Genomic DNA, 22719 nt, shown 5'->3' with positions numbered 1-22719 from the left:
AAAGTACTTACTCTTTAAATTACACTCCCATGGTTTAGAGGAAAATGCGTAGATCTGTACAAATATACAGAGAGAAGTAGAAATGGGGATATGAGAAGATAGAAAGATAAGATAGAAGGCAAATAAGAAATATAAGGTAGAACAAGATGATAAAGAAAACGTGGCAAAGCATAAACAACTAGTGAATCCATGTGAAGGCTAAATAGGCATTCCTTGTGCAATCTTGGCAATTTTTCTATATGTTTGGGATTATATCAATATAAAGAGTTACCAAAAAACATGGGACAGGTACATTTTTAAAAATCCAATATTTCCTTTTTCATTGGTAGAAGTCCAACTCACAAATACTCTAGAAGCAAAATTTCTGAAACTGCCATGATGCCCTGGAAGTGAAATCTCTGGAACTACCAGGATGCTAAGAAGCTCTGCTTGTGTAGAAAGAAAACAAATCCGAAGAATAAGTTTTCTTGAAAGAAAAAATATCATCAATAATCTTCCACTCGGCCCTAAAATTCTATAATTGGTGACATTAAAGAACAACAGCAACAAACTCAGAAAATATTCCAGGCCAGGCCACCAGGGCAAATGCTTGATCTATTAATCAATGGAGCTTCTAGCTTGTCTGGATGTGAGGCTGGACACAACTCACACATCTGATTTTTTCTGTATCATATGGGAAGGGTGTTTAAGGGAAGATCTTCGCCTTCCAAGGCTCTCTCCCCACAACATCCACAGGAAAAGATGTTTCAAGATGGGCTCTTCTCAGCAGAGCCAGAACCGTACTGGCTTCAGACCCAAAGGAGGACTCCTGTGTTGTGTGAGATGGAATGGACTAATGCTAGAAAAATTGAGAAAGATACAAATGTAAGATGGTGAGGGTTTTGTTCATTTGGGAACTGGACTTTAGAGAACAAGGAATGTGCCTCACCCCTCTACCCAGTCTTTTCTTGCTCTGGACATCTAACTCACGTCAACTTTGACGACTGTTCAAAAACCAGGTGAGGGAGAGGATGGCGGAGTTCAGTCCCCAGATCACTGGGACTCTGTCCTTGAGTCTAGCCATGATCAAGTTAACATGGGCTGAAGAGACATGAGCAAAAAGGACTCTGGACACATGACAAAGGTGCAGGAATAATTATGAAATAAAGGTTGAGCTCACTGGGTTCAGCAGAAATGCCCAGTGTTAGTCTATGCCATTGTGCCAATTTTCTGATCTTTTTAATAAAAGCATATATGGTTCCCTGCAAAATGATTTGCCAGGACTCTTTTTATTTATTCAACATTTGCATGCCAGGGCACGATGGCACACACCATAGCTGGTCATCGTCTGCTGTCAACCTAAGACTTCATGTCTGGGGGTGGGAGGCCGTTAACAGTAAGTGCAGCTGTGAGACCCCCATATTCCAGGGACTGTGGACTGGGGAGCCAGCTTAGCAAAACCTACCTGTGTGAAAGAAGAGGCTAAGAATATCTCAAAAGCAGGTCAGGTGTTTGGAAGAAATAAATAAAACGTAGCTTGTTATTTCAAGCTTTTCTAAGAATATGGCCATTTCAGAAGCATGAGACTACCCGGACGCTGAGAGAAGTGGCCAATTCCAGGTCCCAGGGCAAAAAGGGGATTAATGAGCCTGGAGGATCTCACTCTTCCAGGTGGCAAGGAACTCCTCCAAGCTGAATGAGTCAGGTCAGAAAGACACAGGGGCTCCTGGAGCGGCTCTTGTTGGCCAAAAATGATGCAATTTGGGTATCAAAAAGAATAATGATGTGAGATGGGATCCTGGAAAGAAAAAGGACATTAAGCTGGGTGTGGTGGCTCACACCTGTAATCCCAGCACTTTGGGAGGCTGAGATGGGAGGATCACCTGAGGTCAGGAGTTCAAGACCAGCTTGGTCAACATGGTGAACCCTGTCTCTACTAAAAATACAAAAAAAAAAAAAAAATTAGCTGCACCTGTAATTCCAGCTACTCAGGAGGCTGAGGTAGGAGAATCACTTGAGCCCAGAAGATGGAGGTTGTAGTGAGCCGAGATCACACCATTGCATTCCAGCCTGGGTGACAAGAGCAAGACTCTGTCAAAAAGGAAGGAAGGAAGGAAGGAAGGAGAGAGAAAGAAAGAAAGAGGAAAGAAAGAAGAAGCAGAAGAAGAAGAAGAAAGAAAGAAAGAAAGAAAGAAAGAAAGAAAGAAAGAAAGAAGACATTAAGTAAAAACTAAGAAAATCTGAATGAAGTATGAAACTTTAATACTATATTGTGATTGAGTATGAGATTTTAATAATAATACATTGGGATTGGTTCATTAATTGTAGCAAATGTATCATCCTAATTGTAAGATGTTGGCAATAAAGGAAATTGGGCGCTGGGTATGCAGAAGCTCTCTACTATCGTCGTATTTTTCTGTAAACCTGAAAGTATTCTAAAAATTAATTTTAATTATACGGAGAAATAAGAACTATGGCTGCAATAGATTGAAACACATTGGAGATATAAAAATCTTTGAATGATGAGAGAGAGGGCTAACAAGAGAAGCCAAAGCTTGATAGATAAACTGTGAAAAAGTCAGAAAAATTGGCTAAAGAACTCTTTCTCTTCAGTGGGGGTGGAGAACAAAAGACCAAAGAAAGACTCTTGATCAAGAATAACTTCTGCTTATATTTTGGATCTCTAAAGATTTTCTTCTTAACTGAAAACAGAGACAATATTTTCTGTACAATGGTTTGAATCATAATGACTTCTTTTTGCCATTCAGACTTCTCATGACACCCTAAAATAATTTTGATGATTGCATAATAAAATCATTTTTAAAAGACCCAGAAATATCTCAAAAATGGAGGCATCAGCATCGATTAGAACAGTCCCCATAGGTTCTGCCTTTTTTACCTGAGACAGGGGCAAATGACAGAAAGGAAGAATGGTATTTTCTTTGGAGACATTAGGGTTTTACAAGTACTGCAGTTACAGGCAGTTTCTGGCTGGTAGGACACTTTTTGAAATAAATGGTATCGTTGTGGAATGAGAATGTTTTAAATCATAATCAAAGCCCACTTCCAAATGCTCCAGCTTCCTGGATTCTGCTGAAACCTCCCTTGCAAAAGTTATGTTGAATCTAGGTGTCCAAATTTAAAATAAAATGGCTTTTCCAAATATTTTGGTGAAAATAGAAACTTTCCGTTTTATGAGATATTATTTTTGTCTTCCATCTGCACTCAAAGTAAAACAAAATATTAAGGCTTAATTCCATTTTATTTCAACTGTTTAACTTTGCCCCTGAACTTTTAGATAAACATTTACCCAATAGTTGAACTGGTGGATTTGAATTTTTGAAACATAGTAAACATTTTCCTATTTAATAATCTATCTAGTTTCTATAAACTCTATCGGATATTTATCAGATGTTTTAGCTTCTTTTAAGGTTGAATAAAGTTTAAGGTTCACATAGATTTTTTTTTTAACAGATCAGTTTCTATTCTTTCTTTCCCCCCATCTTGTTTCCATAATGGTTATGGAAGTCATCTCTGCTTGTGCTGAATCAAGTTTTTGAGATTAGGCAATGAGTGGGGTGTGGTTTATCGATTAGACGTAAGATCAAAGTTCAGAAAATCCAAACCTTGAAATAAACTTTGTCCTGGGATGTCTCTGTGTCTGTCTCTCTCTCTTCCTCTCTCTCCCCCACCTCCCTCTCTCTTTTCCACTCTCTCTGTCTCTGTTTCTCTCTCTGTGTCTCCCCCCACTTCCCTCCCTCCTCCCCTTCTCCCCCTCTACCCACTGTTTTCCACCCCCCACCCCCCACCCCTGACCACCCGCCAACCGTAGTTACTGATGCACAGTTACCTTTTCTGGCCACTAGGTGCTGTTTTGTGCATGCTGGAGACCTCTCCACATGGGTGAGTGGTTTCTGCTCCTCAGGAAATTATATCCCTTGGGGGGCCTCACTGCCTCAGCAGAAAGTGGACAGACAGGATCCTGGGCAGTGTGTTTACCAGAGGAAACAGGTTCTTCTTGAATGCCGAGGGCCACACCTGGTTTCTTTGGGTCTGTGTGTGTGTCCCGTGAACAACTGGGCATATGCTTCCCGGACAAGCAGGATGTGTTTTCTTCCTGAACCACAACTGTTTTTTCACAGTAATTGCCACTGATACTGGCCCCTGATTGCTTTCTGGTGGCTTATGGGAGGAGCTGGCTGTGACATCTCAGAGGTGGAAATCTAAGACGCATAAAGATGCCAAAAGCCCACCTCAGCAGGATAAACCATGACCCGACATGAAGTGGGAGCAGGAAGCTCAGCTCCTACCACCAGTGCTTCTCAATGCTCCCAAGTCACCCACCGGAAACAACAGAAGCCCCCGTGGTGGTATGGCCAACCGCTCTGGCTTTGCAGTTGACAGATCAGGTTTCAAAGCCTGACTGTTCACAGTCAGGTGATCTTGGACAAGTGACTTCGCCTCTCTATGCCTTGGTTTCCTCATCCGTCAAATGGGGATATGATAGTCCCTGACTCAAAGGTTGTCTTGAAGATGACCCGAACAACCAGCCTGAAGTGCAATGCCTGCCACATAGCTGGCATGGAATAAGTGGCAGTTGGTTCATTTATTCAGCGGGTCATGCTCTGAGCACCTCCTGTGTTCCGGGAGCTGTTATAGGCACTGGGGATGGAGGATAAATGCTAAAAGGTAATGGTGGGGATAACTATTCCAGGAAGTGAGTGAATATTCGAATGAATGAGCAAGCAATATGGCTACCTAATCTTCTATGAATCTGCATGCTGTGCTTTTTTGTTTGTTTATTTGTTTGTTTTGTTTTGTTTTTGTTTTTTTGAGATGGAGTCTCACTCTGTCGCCCAAGCTGGAGTACAGTGGCGCAATCTCAGCTCAGTGCAATCTCTGCCTACCGGGTTCAAGCGATTCTCCTGCCTCAGTCTCCTGAGTAGCTGGGATTTCAGGTGCCTGCCACTACGCCCAGCTAATTTTTGTATTTGTAGTAGAGACAGGGTTTCACCATGTTGGTTAGGCTTTCTCGAACTCCTGACCTCTAGTGATCCACCTGCTCAGCCTCCCGACGTGCTGGGATTACAGGCGTGAACCATCACGCCCAACCACTGTCTGCGTTTTAAGCAATAGAGACGGCTCCCTGGGCTGTTTTAGGAATGATTCTTCCATCTCTGGAGATGACAGACTGCATTCTGGGAAAATCACCTGAATGTTGCCTGGAGCTTTTCCTCCTGGCATGGTCCCTTCACCTGGAAACCTCTGCATCCTATTCGGGGTGCAAGATACATAATGACAAAACTAGCCAAACCCTGAAATCCATGGCAGCTGTGATAACACAGCTGTTTAGTACCTGTTACAGGTGAGGTTTGCATTTCGTTGACTATTGACACAGAAGTGCTGGGAACAGGCTGCAGGATCGGAGGGCCAGGTCCTCCGCCCCACAGTGCAGGTGCAGGTCACGACCCACTTACTTAGCACCACATCACACCATTGCTCCTGCTGCTTCTCACTCGAAGCCCCCTTCCTGGTTCCCCAGGCAGCTCCTAAGCCCAGCCCTATGGCTCCTCCGCCCTGGAGGCTTCTCTGACTCCCCGCTCCCTGTGCTTTTCCTTTCTCTGTTGACCTTGGTCCCACCTCCACCACCCCCAAGGTAACTGCTGCACCACTGTTGGGGGCCCCAACTCTCTCCCCTGTGCTGTCCTCAAGCTTTTCCTCCTAACTTCTATAACATCAAGAACTGTGCTCCCCGTAGGCACCTCACAAATGTTTAGTGCTTGTGGTTCTAGTTCCCCTCAGGAGTAGTTAAATTAAAAGGCAGAAGACGTGATATTTGAAGATAGGACCTGGATTTAAACGCTACTCTGCTATTCTCTAGCTGTGTGACCTAGGACAAGTTCACTCACATCTCTGACCTCAATTTCCTTACCTGCCAAATGGAGATATTAAGAGGGTTATAGGAAAACTAAGGGAGAGGACATGCTTGGAAATTCTCATGAGGACGGAAAGCAACGTGATGCATGGTTGACCACCAGTGTCAGCATTTACCCAGGCTTATTTGTGCTTCAAGAACCGTCCATTGCCATATACACTTTTTTTTATTGGAAAGCAAACAGTTTTTATTGGAGCAGACGTTCATAAAAGTGTACACATCATAATTTTACAGTTTGAAGAATTTTTACAACATGAATGTATCCGATGATTACCACCCAGATCAAGCTAAAGAACATTACTAGCTCCCCTGAAGCCCCCTTCATGATGCCCACCCACCCCCAGTCATTACCCTCCACCCATCACTGTGGATTCAACTTGCCTGTTGTTGAATTCAGTGGAATCGAGCTTTTGCTCTAACCTCGTATGTTAGATTCTTCAACGTGGTTACATGTAGAAGTCCTTCATTCTCGTCGCTCTAGAGTATTCTGTTGTATAAACACACCACAGATTTCCTGTTGACATTGTCAGGTTTTGGCTTGGGGTCTGGTCTTGGTTTGCTTTGAGCCATTCTGGTGTGTGTGTTGTGGTATGTCATTGTGGTTTTACGTTGTGTCTTTTTGAGGACTAATGCTGGTGGTCACCGTATCATAGGCATATGGATCATTTGAAGAGCCTCTTTTGAGGAAGTGCTCATACGAGAATTTTTTAAAATTGGGTTATTTGTCTTTTTCTATTCCTTTGTAAGAGTGGCTTACATATTTTGGAGACAAGTCCTTTGAGATTTATATGTATTTCAAATATCTTCTCCCGCTCTATGTCTTACCTTTTCACTTACTTAATGTTGTCTTTTGATCAACACAGGTTTCTAATTTTATTGAAGATTTATCAATCTTTTCCTTTGTGGTTACTGATTTCTGTGTTCTGTTTAAGAGATATTTGTGCATCATAAGGTCATGAAGAGAGCCTTCTGTGGTATATTCTAGAAGCTTTATGGTTGGCTTTTTTGCATCTGGAATTGGCTTTGTGTATGACGTAAGGTAGGTGGTCAAGGTCCAGCTTTCTCCCTGTGACCCTCCACACCATTTATTGATTCCAGACCACTTACTGATTCCACACCACTTACTGATTCCACGCCACTTATTGATTACACACTACTCATTGAAAACACAGTCCTTTCCCACACTGCACTACAGCAGCACCTTTGTAGTAAATCAAATTGTGGAATATATGCAGGTCAGTTTCCAGAATCTCTACTTTGATCCATGTATTCTTGAATATTACACTGTTATAACTATGGTTGGTCAATATATCAGGTAGTATACGTCCTCTCACTTTTCCCTTGAGGGAGTCTTCACTCTTGTTGGCCTTTGGCATTTCCATATAAATTTCAGTATCAGCTTGTCAACCTCTCTTACACACACACATGCACATACACACATGCCTTCTGACATTTTGATTGGGATCACATTGAATCTATAGGTCAAGACCAATTTGGCGAGAATTTTTTTTTTTTTTTTTTTTTGAGACTCGGTTTTGTTTTTATCACCCAGGCTGGAGTGCAATGGCACGATCTTGGCTCACTGCAACCTCCGCCTCTCAGGTTCTAGCGACTCTCCTACCTCAGCCTCCCAAGCAGCTGGGATTATAGATGCCCACCACCACACCCAGCCAATTTCTTTGTATTTTTAGTAGAGACAGGGTTTCACCATGTTGGCTAGGCTGGTCTTGAACTTCTGACCTCAGATTATCTGCCCATCTCAGCCTCCCAAAGTCCTGGGATTACAGATGTGAGCCACCGTGCCTGGCCCCAGTTTGGGGAGAATTGATGGTTATACTTATTGAGACTTCCAATCCATGAACATAGACCATCCTGCCATTCATTCTGGTTTTCTTTCATGTCTCTTAGTAATGTTTGGTGATTTTTCTTTGTTGAGGGCATGCATCTTTTTTGTTTGTTCTTACGCATTTAATTTTTTTTAATGTTGTTTAAAAAGGCATGAGTTTTTAGGATTTTGTTTGTTCCTAGTTCCTAATAGAAGAACAATTGACTTTTGAGTGTTAATCTTGTGTTCAGTGACTTTGCCAAATTTACTTTTTAATTCCAATAGTTCATCTGAATTTTCTCCTTTCAAAATCATGCTTTTGGGGATAATGTCAGTTTCATTTTTTCCTTTCCAATCCATAACTTTTTATTTCTTTTTCTTGCCTTATTACATCCCTAGAACATCCAGTGCAATGTTGAATAGGAGTGGAGGTGGCAGACATCTGTGTTTCAATTCCAACATCAGGGTATAGCTTTCAATAGCTTACTATTTAACATGCTATTTGTTGTAGGTTCGGTCATTTCTCTTTAATTTGCTAAGAGTTCTTACAAACAGATGTTAAATTTTACCAAATGCTTTTTGAGCACCTACCAAGATGATCATTTGGGGTTTTTTTCTCCTTTATTTTGTTAATTTTTGAGTATTAAACCAACTTTACGTCCCTGAAATAAGTTCAATTTGGTCATAATATTTTAACCTTGTTAATGGAATTGGTTTACTGGTATTTTTGTTTAGGATTTATAAGAGATATGTATATTTATAAGATATATTGTCTCATATTGTAAGATATTTTTCAGGTTCAAATTCACTGGGAAATGGTCTCCCTACCTATTCCTGGAAGTTTGTGGAAGACTAGTGTTATTTCTTCCAGAAATGTCTAGAAAATTTTTACCAATGGAGCTCTATGTACCTAGAGTTCTCTTTACAAAAAGAATTTTAATTAGAAATCAAATTGATTTCTAGATATAGGACATTGTGATTGTTTACCTCTTCTAATGCAAGTGTTGGGAAGTGGTGCTTTTCTGGAAAATGGTCCATTTCATCCAGATTTTCCAATGTATTTGAATAATTATTAATAATGTACTCACATTATCTTTTTCCTGTCTGTAGAAACTGTTGTAATGTCTGCTTTCTCGTTCTTGTTATCCATCATTTGTGTCTGTCTTCTCTATTTTGTACTTTGTCTCCAACATGGCCCTCGGGCCCAGGAAAGAGGGGCCCCTGCTCAGGACCCTGAGCTACCACAGCCGTCCTCTGGTCCGCACCCCTCGCCGCAGGTATAAAGTTCATGGAAACTGCACACCCAGGGCCCACACACCCCTTCCGAGACCATGCCTAGATATTCAGGCCCCAAATGTCCCTAACTAACGGCCCCCGGCCTGCTCCCAGAGCCTGCAAGTCCTCCCCACTGGCTTTGTCTTTTCAAAGACAAGCCATGGGAACATGGTGTAGGCCAAGCAGGTAGCTAAGGGGCAGATGTTGTGGGGCTGTGGTCAGACTTTGGAAGTACAGGCTCCTCACAGCACAGGATGGTGCCAGGGTAGTGAAAGTGTGTGGCAGGTACCAGCTCCCCACCACCTCAGCTGCTGGCACACATCTCCAAGGAGTCTGAGACTCCTAAATTTGAACCTAGCCTTCTCTGTTGTAGGAAAGTATATTTGTCAAAGCAGAAACAGAAAATATTTCATTCCATTGTTTGCTAGTTTGATTTATAACTTAACTATTTAGACATGTGGCATGTGGTCTCCATTCTTGTGAGAGGCAGGCCTGAGTCTTGATTGAGTTTTATAAATTTTATTAGTCTTTTAAATAAGCAATTTTAGTTTTGTTGATTTCTCCATTATAAATTTGATTTCTAAATGGTTGGTTTCTGTTCTTTATTATTTGTGTCCTTCTACTTTGGGTTTAATATACAGTCCTTATTAGCTTTCTGAGTCATAAATTTAGATCATTAATTTTCAGCCTTCTTTTTGAGCTCAAATGCATTTAGGGCTGTACAAGTATTTTCAAACACAGATTTAGCTACATATGATGATACCGTAATATGATATGGGATATCATATTTTCATGATATCCAGTTCAAACTGTTTCTAAATTTTCACTGTGATTTAATCTTGTTCTATAGGTAAGTTAGAAGGGTATCACTTAATTTCCAAACACTGAGTTTTTTTATAGTTGTCCTTTTGTTATTGGTCTTTACTTGTTTCTATTGTTATCAGAGGACAAGATTTCAGTCCTTTGAACTGTGTTGAGGCTGGCTTTATGGCTCACCATGGGCTATTGTGGTAAATGATTTTTTGTGCACTTAAAAATATACACATATTTGGTAATTTTTGTCAATTTTGTGTGTGTGTGTATGAAATTCTATGATTTCCTGAAAGAGTTGTACTAAAGTTTAAGTTAAAATATGTAATCACAATTAATGGTTTATTCCTTATTTTAGTTCTGTCAGTTTTGGGTTTATGTATTTTGATATGTACATAATTTAAAATTGTTATATCTTTCTGTTGACTATAAAGCATCCCTTTTTATCTCTAGTAAAATTTCTTATTTTGAAATATATTTATTTGATATTTCTATAGCTGCAGCAAGTTTCTTTCAAGTGTTTGCATGGTATATTGATATTTTTTCCGTCCTTTGACTTTTAATCATTCTGGTTCTTTATATTAAAGTGTGTCTTCTGTATATAATATATAGTTGAAGTTTTAAAAAAAATCAGTCTGATAACTTTGTCATTTAATTGGAATATTTAGGCCATTTCTGTTTACTATAAGTACAGATGTATGTCTGGGTTTACATCCACTATATTACTATAAGTTTTATTGCTATACCATTTGTTTTTTGGACTTTTTTTATTTATTTATTTATTTTATTTATTTATTTATTTTTGAGACGGAGTCTCGCTGTCGCCCAGGCTGGAGTGCAGTGGCCGGATCTCAGCTCACTGCAAGCTCCGCCCCACGGGTTTACGCCATTCTCCTGCCTCAGCCTCCCGAGTAGCTGGGACTACAGGCGCCCGCCACCTCGCCCGGCTAGTTTTTTGTATTTTTTTAGTAGAGACGGGGTTTCACCGGGTTAGCCAGGATGGTCTCGATCTCCTGACCTCGTGATCCGCCCGTCTCGGCCTCCCAAAGTGCTGGGATTACAGGCTTGAGCCACCGCGCCCAGCCTGTTCTTTGGACATTTTTACCTCCTACTTTTTGGTTAATCAATTCTTTTTTAAATTGCCATTTCTCTCTATTATTTGGTTAGTTATGTGTGTCTTTATTATTCTTCAAGTGTTTGCACTAGAAATTGCCACATACATTCCTGGCTTTTTAGAGTCTTTCTTAAAACAATATTTACACCACCTTTGGACAATGTGAAAACCTTAACTTAAGGTTTTAAAAATGCTTTTAACTTCATTTACCTTCCCCCCCACCCCACCTTTTGTTTATTTTTGTCATGTATTAATGTTACTTATATTTAATCTCCACAAGACATTGTTATTGCTATTTTAAACAATCAATATTCATTTAGCTTTACTCACATATATATTTTCCTTTCCAATGTTCTTTATTCTTTTCTACCTTATCAGACTTTCATATAGGATTATTTTCCCTCTGTCTAAAAATTCCTTTCAGTATTTCTTTTAGTGCTGGTCTGCTGTCAATGAATTCTCTTAGTTTTTGTTCATCCAAAACCATATTTATTTCATTTTCATTTTTGAAAGATATTTTCTCTAGATATAGAACCCTAGAGTGGCAGTAATTTTCTTTCAGCAATTTCAATATGTCACTCTATTGTCTTTGGTTTCTATTGCTTCTGTTGAAAAGTCAGCCATTTACCTTATTATTAGTCTTTTGAAAGTAGATGTCTTTATTCTCTAGCTGTTTTGTCATTTTTCCCTTTTTTTTGTTTTCACCAATTTTGCTATGATGGGCTGGGATTATTCTGATAGGGTCTGGGCCATACTTTTCAACATTGTGCTAGATATCCTAGGAAAAAAATAAAGCAAGAAAAATAAATAAAACTATGGATAGAAAAGGAAAAAATAATACTGACATTATGCAAATATAACCTGTTTGGGGTTCATAGAGCACATCATATTCTTAACTAAACATGGCCTGATGTCTTTCATCAGTTTTGGAAAATTCTTGGTCAGACACCTCAAATATTGCTTCTGCCCCATTTTCTCCCTTCTGTTTTTTCAGAAGTCCAGCTGCGCATAGGTTAGGTATGTTTACAAGACGTGGATGCCTCTCATGGTCTTTTCTGTGTTTTACATCTTTTTTTTTCTCCTATGCTTCAATTTTAATGCTTTCTGTTAACCATCTTTCAGTTTAGCTCATCTCTTATATTCTATCTAATCTGCAGTTCTACTTACCTTTTGAGTTCTCATTTTTGGCTTTGGAATTCCCATTGGATTCTATCTGGACATTCTCAGTCTCAAGTGAAATTCTCCATCTTTGCATTTACTGTATTCATCATATTAACAGATGTGTCTAATTGCCCCAATATCTGGATCTGCTGTTGGTCTGTTTCTATCATCCTTTGGTTTGTGTTTGCTTGTTTTACTTTGTTTTGTTTCTGTGCTTCTTGATTATTTAGCTCTGCTTCCTGGCATGTGTGGTGATTTTTAATTGAATCTTGGATATCACATGTGCACAGTGCAGAGGCTCCAGACGATGTTCTCTTCTTCCAAGAGGATTCTTGTCTTTTTGGCAGGCAGAATGCAGAAAGACCGGCTGGTTTCTGTCAGGGTTGGAGATGATTTGAGATTAGACTTAAGGACTTATGGAAGGCAGGTCTTTTTCTGGGTTCTTGATAGAAAGCCTGGAGAGTTTACTAGGACTCTACCTCCTTAGAGTACCCTGAACTCCAATTATGTGTGTGTGTGTGTGTGTGTGTGTGTGTGTGTGTGTGTGTGTGTGTGTGTGATGTGTGAGCAATTAAAGCTTTTTAATCACCTGGGTGCAGGCGAGGCAGACTGAGTCCGAAAAAGGAGTCAGCAAAGGGAGATGGGGTGCGGCAGTTTTATAGGATTGGGTAGTGTAGTGGAAACTTACAATTAAAGGGGGTTTTCTCTGGCGGGCAGGGGCAGGGGTTACAAGGTGCTCGGTGGGGAGCTTCTGATACTCATTGTCCAGGAGAAGGAATGTCACAAGTTCAATTCATCAGTTAGGGCGGGGCAGGAACAAATCACCATGGTGGAATGTCATCAGTTAAGGCAGGAACTGTCTATTCTCACTTCTTTTGTGGATCTTCAGTTGCTTCAGGCCATCTGGATGTATATATGCAGGTCACAGGGGATGTGATGGCTTAGGTTGGGCTCAGAGGTCTGACATTCCTGTCTTCTTATATTAATAAAAAAACAAAATAGTGGTGAAGTGTTGGGGCGAGCAAAAAGTTTTGGGGGTGGTATGGAGACAGAATGGGCAGTATTTCTCAGGGCTGCTTCGAGTGGGATTAGGGGTGGCATGGGAACCTAGAGTGGGAAAGATTAAACTGAAGAAAGATTTTGGGGTAAGGGGTGATACTGTGGGGTTGTTAGAAGGAGCATTTGTTGTATAGAATGATTGGTGATGGCTTGGATGTGGTTTGGTATGAATTGAGAAACTAAACGGAAGACACAAGGTACAAATAAGAGAAGCAGAAAAACAGATATTAAAAGACTGAGAATTGGGAGGACCCAGGACATCCAGTTAGAGAGTGCCCGAGGGGGTTCAGCATAATTATTTACTTGGTTGGTGAATTTTTGGGCTCTATCCTTGATTTTTTTATGTTGTCATACACTAGGCCAGATTGATTTAGGTAAAAACAACACTCTTCATTTAAACATATACAAAGTCCTCCTTTTTCAGCAGCAAGTCAAGGCCTCGGTGGTCTTGGAGGACAACCACAGCTAAAGAGTCAACCGGGGCCTGAAGGATTGATAAAGTTTGTGATATGTCTGTGATGCTAGCGGAGAAGTTATTAGAGAGGCTACGGAAGGTTGTGAGGAGATTAGCAGCCTGGCGAATTTCCTGTCTAGCTTGCTGGAGGACTGGAAGATAGTTGCCCGGAGGGCTGGTGTCTGGAACAAGGTTGGGGCTGAGCAAGAAAGTGCGTCCATATAAAAGTTCAAATGGACTGTACCCTGTAGCATTTCAAGGGCAAACTCTAATTCTGGGAAGGGCAAGAGGTAGGAGTACTGTCCAGTCCTTTTTAAGTTGGAGGCTGAGCTTGGTGAGGTGTATTTTTAAAAGACCATTAGTCCATTCTACCTTTCCTGAAGATTGAGGACGGAAAAGGGTATGAAGGTTCCACTGAATACTAAGAGCCTGAGAGATGGCTTGGGTGATTTGACCGATAAAAGCTGGATCGTTGTCGGCCAGGCATGGTGGCTGACGCCTGTAATCTCAGCACTTCAGGAGGCCGAGGCAGGCAGATCACGAGGTCAGGAGATCGAGACCATCCTGGCTAACATGGTGAAACCCCATCTCTACCAAAAATACAAAAAACTAGCCAGGGGTGGTGGCAGGTGCCTGTAGTCCCAGCTCTTTCAGGAGGCAGAGGCAGGAGAACAGCGTGAACCCAGGAGGCGGAGCTTGCAGTGAGCCAAGATCGCGCCACTGCACTCCATCCTGGGCGACAGAGTGAGACTCCATCTCAAAAAAAAAAAAAAAAAAGCCAACCATTGTCAGATTGAACAGAAGTAGGAAGGCCAAATAGGGGAATTATATCTGTTAGAAGGGAGGGGATGACTGCAGTAGCCTTTTCCAGCTAGTGGGAAAGGCCTCAACCCATCTGGTGAAGGTGTCAATCCAAACTAGCAGATACTCAAATTTACGGACACGGAGCATGAGTGAAGTCAATCTGCCAATCTTGTGTTGGAGTCAATCCATGAGCCTGATGCGCAGGAAAAGGAGGAGACCTGAGAAAGCCTTGGGGGCTGGTGGCATGGCAGACAGAGCATTGAGAGGTGATGGTCTTAAGGATGGATTTCCATGAAGGGAAGGAGATGAGGGGCTGCAGGAGGCAAGCCAGAGGCTTGTATCCCATGTGGAGGTGATCATGAAGGGAAGAAAGAATGGATTGAGCTTGTGAGGCAGGAAGAATGAATTTTCCAGGATCAAAGAACCACTTGCCCTGAATTGGAAAAGCCTGGTAGAGCAGGTTTTCAGAAGAAGAGTAGGTAGGAGTGATAAAGGAGAAAGAAAACTACTGGCCTTCTGGAGTGGGGGCTGAGATATTACCGGGTGTGGAGGCATTGGCTATTTTTTTTTCTTATTTTTATGTTATTTATTTTTTATTTTATTTTATTCTATTCTATTCTATTCTATTCTATTCTATTCTATTCTATTCTAGTCTAGTCTAGTCTAGTCTATTCTATTTTTGGCTGTCCTGTCAGCATAGGCATTTTCCTTTGCAATAAGAGCAGTAGGTTTCTGGTGTCCTTTATAATGAATGACTCCAGCCTTGGCCGGCAGGAGAGCAGCCTTAACGAGGGCCTTTATTAGGGCGGCGTTGATCATGGAAGAGCCTTGTGTGGTAAGGAAGCCTCTTTAGGCCCAGATGACCGCATGGTTATGGAGGATGAGGAAAGCATATTTGAGGTCAGTATAAATGTTAATGTGCATTCCTTCAGCGAAAGAGAGCGCACGCATTAAAGCAATCAGTTTGGCTTGTTGGGAAGTGGTGGAGGGGGAACGTGCAGCAGCTTTGATAATAGTGGTGTGGCACACGACAGCACATCCAGCTTTAGCTGGTGAAAATTGATTGGGTTTAGAACTGCCATCGATAAACCAAGTGTGGTCTCGGTTTGGAATTGGAAGAGTAGAACTCTGAGGAAAGGGGGAAGATGCTATGTGTATTAGGGAAACACAAGCATGTGGTTCAGGACTTGTGTTGGGTGCTAAGTGAGACACTGGGCTGAAATCGGGCCCATGGGTAATAGTTACTGTTGGAGTTTCAACAAAGAGCAAATAGAGCTGGAGGAGTCGAGGGGCAGACGATACATGTGAAAGGTGTGAGTAGGATATTAATGTTTGAAGGTTGTGAGAACTGTAAAGGGTAAGTGGAGCTCTCACAGCCCGTGATTTTGAAGGCCTCTAGAAGTATTAAAGCGGCGGCTGCCACCGCATGCAGACATGAGGGCCAGCCTAGAACTGTGAGGTCAAGTTGTTCTGATAGAAAGGCAACAGGTTGTGGGCCTGGCTCCTGTGTGAGGACTCCAGCAGCACAGCCTTGGATTTCAGCTGTGTGTAAGGAAAGGGATGGGACGAGTCAGGGAGTGCTAGTGTGGGAGCTGTCTCCAGGGCCTTTGTGAGAGAGCAAAAGGAGGAATGGGGAAAAGACTTAGGATCTATGGGATCAGTTAAGTTACCCTTTGTGAGCTTGGAAAGTGGTTTGGTTAGGATAGCAAAGCCTGGTATCCAGAGTGAGAAGTACCCAACAACGCTTAAGAACGAAAGGAGTTGTTTTCTGGTGGTAGAGATTGGGGTCTGGGAGATTAACTGAACACAGTCTGCAAGAAGGGCGTGTGTATGCTGATGGAGGATTATACCGAGATAGGTAACACTAGCGGAAGGCGTCTGTGCCTTAGAGAGGGATACTCCGTACCCCTTTGAGTAGAGATGTTGAAGAAGCAGGATAGTGTCCTGCTGGGAAGATTGATAAGAAGGATTGCAAAGAGGAAGATCATCAAAATATTGAATAAGGTGGAAGGCAGATGGGAGAAAAGAAAGCAGATCATGAGAAAGGGCCTGGCCAAAGTAGTGTGAGCTGTCCCTGAAACGTTGGGGCAGAACAGTCCAGATCAGTTGGGATTGGTGAGTGCCTGAACTCCAATTTTTGCCTCCTCTCTCTCTTTCTCTCTCTCTCTCTCTCTCTTTTTCTCTCTTTCTCCCCCCTCCCACCTCCTCCAGAATGTTGAGCTTATTCCTCTGCAGCTCCCTTCTCTTAGCCCTCAAGTCCCGTCTGCCTTAGTTGTCTTCCAATTCCTTCTAGCAGCTACTTATAGCAGCTGAGTTTCTCTGTTTTTTAATCCGGCCTTTATAGATGTTCTTGACATCTATAAAGTTAACAGTTGCCTACTGGAGCACCTTGTTCAGGAGCTGCTTTTCCTCTGGAGCCTTGCCCAGGGTCCCCTCTCCTGGACTACCATGGGCTCCATGTCTGTCACAGCAAGGGGGTTCTGGCATCACGGTCACCTGTGTGCATGTCTATCCTCCATGAGACTGGGCAGGTTCCCAAACCTGCCTGTCCTCTGGGCCCACGAGGGACTGTTGAAAATCCCTGAGTGGGAAGTCCTAGAATGTGGATATTTGAAAGCTCCTTGGGTAAAGCAGTGACTATTCAGATGAGCACTCTGTAAATATTGGGCAAGACATTGGACTTCCCTGGGACAGGAAACTGCCATAGACCAGAATGTGTCTATTATGTTGTTTGTTGTTGTTGTTGCTTGAGACAGAGGCTCACTCTGTCACCCGGGCTGGAGTATAGTGGCGCAATCTCGGCTCGCTGCAACCTCCGCCTCCCAGGTTTGAGTGATTCTCTTCCCTCAGCCTCCTGAGTAGCTGGGACTACAGGCACATGCCAGCACGCCTGGCTAATTTTTGTATTTTTTACTAGAGATGGGGTTTCACCATATTGGCTAGGCTGGTCTCAAACTCCTGACCTCGTGATCCGTCTGCCTCGGCCTCCCAAAGGGCTGGGATTACAGGCGTGAGCCATCGCACCCGGCCAACAATGATTTTTACTGCATCAATGGGTGTTTGTTGAATAAAGGCAGGGAGGGGAGGAAAGAATGGGATGAGGTAGAGAAGGGCAAGATCAGGGAGAATTCCAGCTCCTCAGGCCTAGACCTGTCATCTTATCAGAACAATCCCAGTCACCTGACAGTGGTCTGGAGACCAGTGGCCCTTCGACAAGAGCATTTGAGCTGAGCAATTTTTGCCTTTCTTAAAGATAAGATTAAATTAACGTGAATCCAAGTCTTACCACGAGGACGTTGCCCTTTGCTGGGAAGCTGAGCAGTCCCGAAATACCTCACCCGTGATTTTCTTGGTGCCTCATTACACATGGTAGCAAAAATGGCAAGCCCCTAAGAGGACCACCGTGATCTTCTGAAGATGGGGGTTCCCAATCCCGTGAACCCAGTTCTTCAGAACGCTATTTGTTCTGGAGAAATAAGAACTGGTCATATCTAGTCTTTGTTTCCCTCTCTTTCGATCATTTTTTGGATGAGTCAAAATCAGGTCACCACCAGCACCAGGATGTGACATGAAGGGACGTGCCTCAGCCCCACAGGGCACATTCCTGCCCTCCTCCCAGACTCAGGTCTTCCCTGCCTCTGAATCTTGCTCTCTCTTTCCCTTGTTCTCACTTTTCTTTCTTTTTTTTTTTCTGCCCTTCCCTTCTTTTCTTTAATTCCTCTTTCTTTTTTACCTGGGGAAAAAGTCTTCAGACTTCTGGAGTGGATTCATGAGTGTGAAGGGGGCACAGCCTGCCAACATCATTTTTTCTCAAGGCACAGAGGCTGTTTCTGTGGCTGGGCACAGCTGAGAGGACCCTCTCGCTGCGCTGGGGGATTGATGGCTGATGGAGGGAAGGAAGCTCATAGAACATCAGGCAGAGTTCGTCCTGCTCCCCTCAGACTCCCTGTATCACACTGATGGGGTTGCAGCCCTGGCCTGCAGGGGTAGGTCCAGCCTGATGGAGGCTGGGACATCTGGAAGCCAGTGGCCTCTCAACCAGCCCCTGGCTCCTGCACACATTCTCCGGGAAGAATCCCAGGTCTCTTCTTCACTCCCCCTCACCCTCCCAGTGGGGGTTCTCTGACCCCAGCAACACGGATGGGCAGGGAGGCATCTCCAAAGGCCAGATGCTTAGCTGAGAAATCATTTCTCAGTCCCTGTGTGGCCCCTTGCTCTTAACCTTTTTCTCCTTTGTTCTTAGTCCTGTTTTTGCCCTGATTTTTCAGCTGGGCACCCTGGACTGAGGCAAACTTTAAAATTGCCCCTGGGGTCAGACACACGCTGGCCCCCTCTCTGGCTATGCTGGCCTCCCTGTTTAGGGCAGCAAGTAGTGAACAGCTGGCTCAGTCCAGGCCAGATGAGCAGGAAATAAAGGTTTTCCTTGTCCCCCTTCCTCCAAGCCTCCTCCTCCTTCCCTTTCCCCTTGCCATGGGAAGTTCTTCTTTTCCTCCACTCCTTCCATCCCTCGCCGTCTGTGGGCTGATGCTCGTTATCCTGTTCACTATCAAAATTATTTGGGAGAAGAAAGTCATTTATACTTTAGTATGAGTTTGATCCACAGTTTGTTTTTCCTTGGTCTATTTGCTCTCTGAGTCTCACTGGCAGATAAGTCTCACTCTGAAAATGTCTCACTGCATTACAGACATTTGGGGCCATTACAGGAGAATGCAGGTGAGGGATGGGCAGGGGGCAGGGCGCTGTCCGTAGACCCTCCAGAGCCCAAGCAGTCACACACACACAAGCTGCCACCCCCAGTCCTCGATCGGTTTCCACACCGTTCATAGTCTGAGACAAAGGAGTTTAAAAGTACGTGGTTGAGAGTGGCTTGGAGCCCAGTCAGGTACCGGGAGCAGGGGGAACTGAGGCTGCTTGACTGGGCAAGGTGAGAATGCAGGGAGTTTTTAAGACGGCTGACTCTGTAGCTCTGATTTTTTTTTTTTCTTGTGAAGGAGCAATCCTGTTTGGCTCCAAGCCTGGGGATGGGGCTGGCTCTGTGGAGCAGGTTGCATTTGAGCCAGGTGGGCCTGCTCCAGGAGTCGTTGGCTGCCTCCAGAGGGGTGAGGTTTCCATCACAGGGGTCGAGGTCTCCTGGATTCAGCCATCATTAGAGGAGGCTTTGCATATTGCTGGGGTTGTGCCAGGCCGGATACACGGGGGCCTGGACTAAAATGTGTTTCTTGGGCCCTGCCCCCAGCTCACTGAACCCAGGAGCGGCCCTGGGATCATTGTGACCTCACAGCTCAGACAGCATCAGTCCCCCATGGGGGCCGCCTTTCCAGCCCCTCTTCCCAGCAGAGGATCCCAGTGCCTTCCTGGCCTGACGACCCTGCAGGCCTGGCCCTCCCAACTTCCTCTCTGCCCTTGTCCCCCGTCATTCCCCCAGTTGGAGGGTGCCCCAGCCTGGCTGACGTCCGTTCTTGTCCCCTGCCTGCTCCTCCCTCACTCTTCCCAGCCTCAAGGCCTTCACCTGGCTGTGCCGCTGCCTGCGATGTTCCTCCCAGTCTTGTCAGGGCTGGCTCCTGGGGATAAGATATCTGCTCAGACGTCACCTCCCCAGAGGGGCCTTCCACAGCCAGCCACGTCGTGTCCCCCCATGCCTGCCCCCACACTCGCTAGTCCACCGTCCCCTCTTCCTTCTTCTATCCTCCACAGCGGTCATCACCATCTAATATTCCTGTGCATGCATCTGTTTGCCTTTCTGGCCTCTGGTTTTGGTCTGCCTCCCCCCGGAAGGTAGCTCTGTGGGAGTAGAGCAGGCTGCCTCCCCTCTGGAAGGTAAGCTCTGTGGGAGTAGAGCAGGGACTTGTTTGCACTGTTTATTCCGTGACCCAGCCCCGGCTCTGTGTCTGGCACATAGAAGTGTTGCTGAATGAATGAATGAATGAATGAATGGATATCCATTGTGTGAATGAATGAGGGACAGGTTTGGAGGTCACTGGAGCAGATGGCCAAATCTGTGACAGCTGTGATAATAAACAGCGATTACAAGCACAGGGCCAGATGCTGAGCTGCCCTCGTGGACACTAATGGTCCCAGGCCCTGAGCTTGCACTCCCAAGGGACCCCTTGCTTGGTGTTTTGGGCCCACTCTCGACATCCCGACAGCCTGTCTTCTAAATGGGACTGAGGTGGAAACGGGAAGGGGGGGGGTCCCAGAGCCCACATGACTTGTCCAAGGACACCTTGCAGGGTTGCAGGGACAGAGGGGGAAGAGGCCTGTGCCTGGCACCCATCATCAGTCTCTAGAAAGTTCCATTCTGAAACATGAGTCAGCCATGCCCAACAGTCTCCTGGGACAATCTCCCACACAAACTTTTGCCGAGCACCTGCTGTGTGTTGAGGGCACGTGGAGTCCTCCTCTCCTTGGTGATTTGGTGGCGGCGGGTAGGGAGGTGGCAGCCCTGACTTTGGCTTCCCTGAACGACGGCACAACAGAGACATCTGGTCTCCAGTGAGGATTAGACCTCCTTCGGCGTTGGGGATGCAGCCAGCCCCGTCACTGTAACTCCACGGTGGAGTAAGGCACCCCGGAGGCTGTCCCGGCACAGCCTGACCGCAGTCATAGACCAGTCAGCCCGGGGAGGGACACTCTGCCCCGGCCCGGATGCTGCCAGCTGGCCCCATGGATGCCACAAGTCCAGCCGAGGAAGTGCCTGTCCCCACTCCCAGGGCCGTGCAAAGGGGTCCAAAACAAACTTGAAAAAGCAGCCCCCCAATGGGGAGGCCAGCTTGTCGGGGGTGTCTGGGGGTCTTGATGGGCACTGCTGTTTTCCTGACTCACGTGACCAAAAGTCCTTTTATTTGCATAAAAATGGAATCTGGTTGTCTAAGTCTTCCCCAAGTTTCCTTATACCAAGCAGCTGTGAAGGGCCCCCCACAGAGCAAGGTCTGTACTGGCCACCATGAGAAACCGCCGTCCCCACCCTCCAGTCACATCCAAACTCCTCTACGCCATGGGGCTGAACCACCTCTGAGCATCCCACGTGCCGTGTCATTCACTTCTGTCTTGTCGATGGTCTGCCTGCTCCTCCCTCACTGGACAGCAGCTCCAAGGGGGCAAGGAATCGTGCATGTTTTTATTTTTATTTTTTTATTTTTATTTTATTTTATTTTATTTTATTTTATTTTATTTTATTTTATTTTATTTTATTTTATTTTATTTTTGAGAAGGAGTCTCCCTCTGTTGCCCAGGCTGGAGTGCAGTGGCGCAATCTCGGCTCACTGCAACCTCCGCCCCCCTGGTTTAAGCGAGTCTCCTGCCTCAGTCTCCCGAATAGCTTGGATTACAGGTGCCTGCCACCATGCCTGGCTAATTTTTGTATTTTTAGTAGAGAGAGGATTTCACTATGTTGGCCAGGCTGGTCTTGAACTCCTGACCTCAAGTGATCCATCCGCCTCGGCCTCCCAAAGTGTTGGGATTACAGGCGTGAGCCACAGAACCCGGCCTGTGCGTGTTTTGCTGGCTGCTTCTTCCCCAGTGCCTCGCAACCTTGAGAAGATGCTCTCAGACACCCGGTGGATGCACAGGCAACCCCAAGGCCCTTCCCAGCCTTCCTATCCCTCCAGGCCTCCCGACCCCTGACTCTGGCTTGGAGCAGTTGACCCCTCCTCTTCATCTTCCTGGTTCCCAGTGACCCTTTAGGATTGAGCTGAGAAGCCACTCCCTGTGCAAAGCCTTCCGGAATCGACCGTGACCTTTCCTCCCCCTGGTCCTTCGGCATTTTTCTGTGGCTGTCAGATTTCTGACTTCCTGGCCGACTATCAGCTCCACACCGGTGGGTCTGTGCCCAGGGCTCACAGCTTAACACATAGGGGGACGTTCATAAATACACTGATTGCCCCTGTGGAGGGGGCACACTCCTGCAGGAAAACCCAGCCCGCCTCCTCCCGGGACAGGAGCCCTCATGTTGGGGAAGGCCTGGCTCTCAATGGGGCTTTTGTGGCAGCTGGCAGTGGCCTCAGCAGCTTTCCCCGGCAGCTCCACCAGCCGGAAAATGTTAAGACAACAATGCCATCCTTGCCCCTAGGGAGAACCTGTTTGTGAAGATTCCACAGCCTCTCTTTAAGAAGCAAGTGTCTGGTTTTCTCTTCTTGTGATAGTTTGCTAAGAATGATGGTTTCCAGCTGCATCCATGTCCCTACAAAGGACGCAAACTCATCGTTTTTTTTGTTCTCACTCATAGGTGGGAACTGAACAATGAGCTCACTTGGACTTGGGAAGGGGAACATCACACAATGGGGCCTATCATGGGGAGGGGGGAG

At 44.8% G+C, this 22719-nt stretch overlaps 1 protein-coding gene and 1 long non-coding RNA gene across 2 annotated transcripts in view; one reads left to right on the top strand and one right to left on the bottom strand.

Annotated features, from left to right (window-relative positions):
• ANO1 (anoctamin 1) overlaps positions 1-22719 on the top strand; it is a 200898-nt gene that overhangs the window by 58435 nt on the left and 119744 nt on the right. The gene's annotated exons all lie outside the window — the stretch shown is intronic.
• LOC111522309 lies at positions 11411-19623 on the bottom strand. The gene is made up of 2 exons (XR_002725224.2): positions 18150-19623; positions 11411-11716 (listed from the first exon to the last, which is right to left on the bottom strand). It is a non-coding gene; the product is annotated as an uncharacterized LOC111522309 (long non-coding RNA).

The sequence above is a fragment of the Piliocolobus tephrosceles genome, chromosome 13 (assembly GCF_002776525.5).
Source record: "Piliocolobus tephrosceles isolate RC106 chromosome 13, ASM277652v3, whole genome shotgun sequence".
Taxonomy (NCBI): domain Eukaryota; kingdom Metazoa; phylum Chordata; class Mammalia; order Primates; family Cercopithecidae; genus Piliocolobus; species Piliocolobus tephrosceles.
Note: the sequence above shows the minus strand (reverse complement) of the source record. Positions and strands in the feature narration are given on the sequence as shown.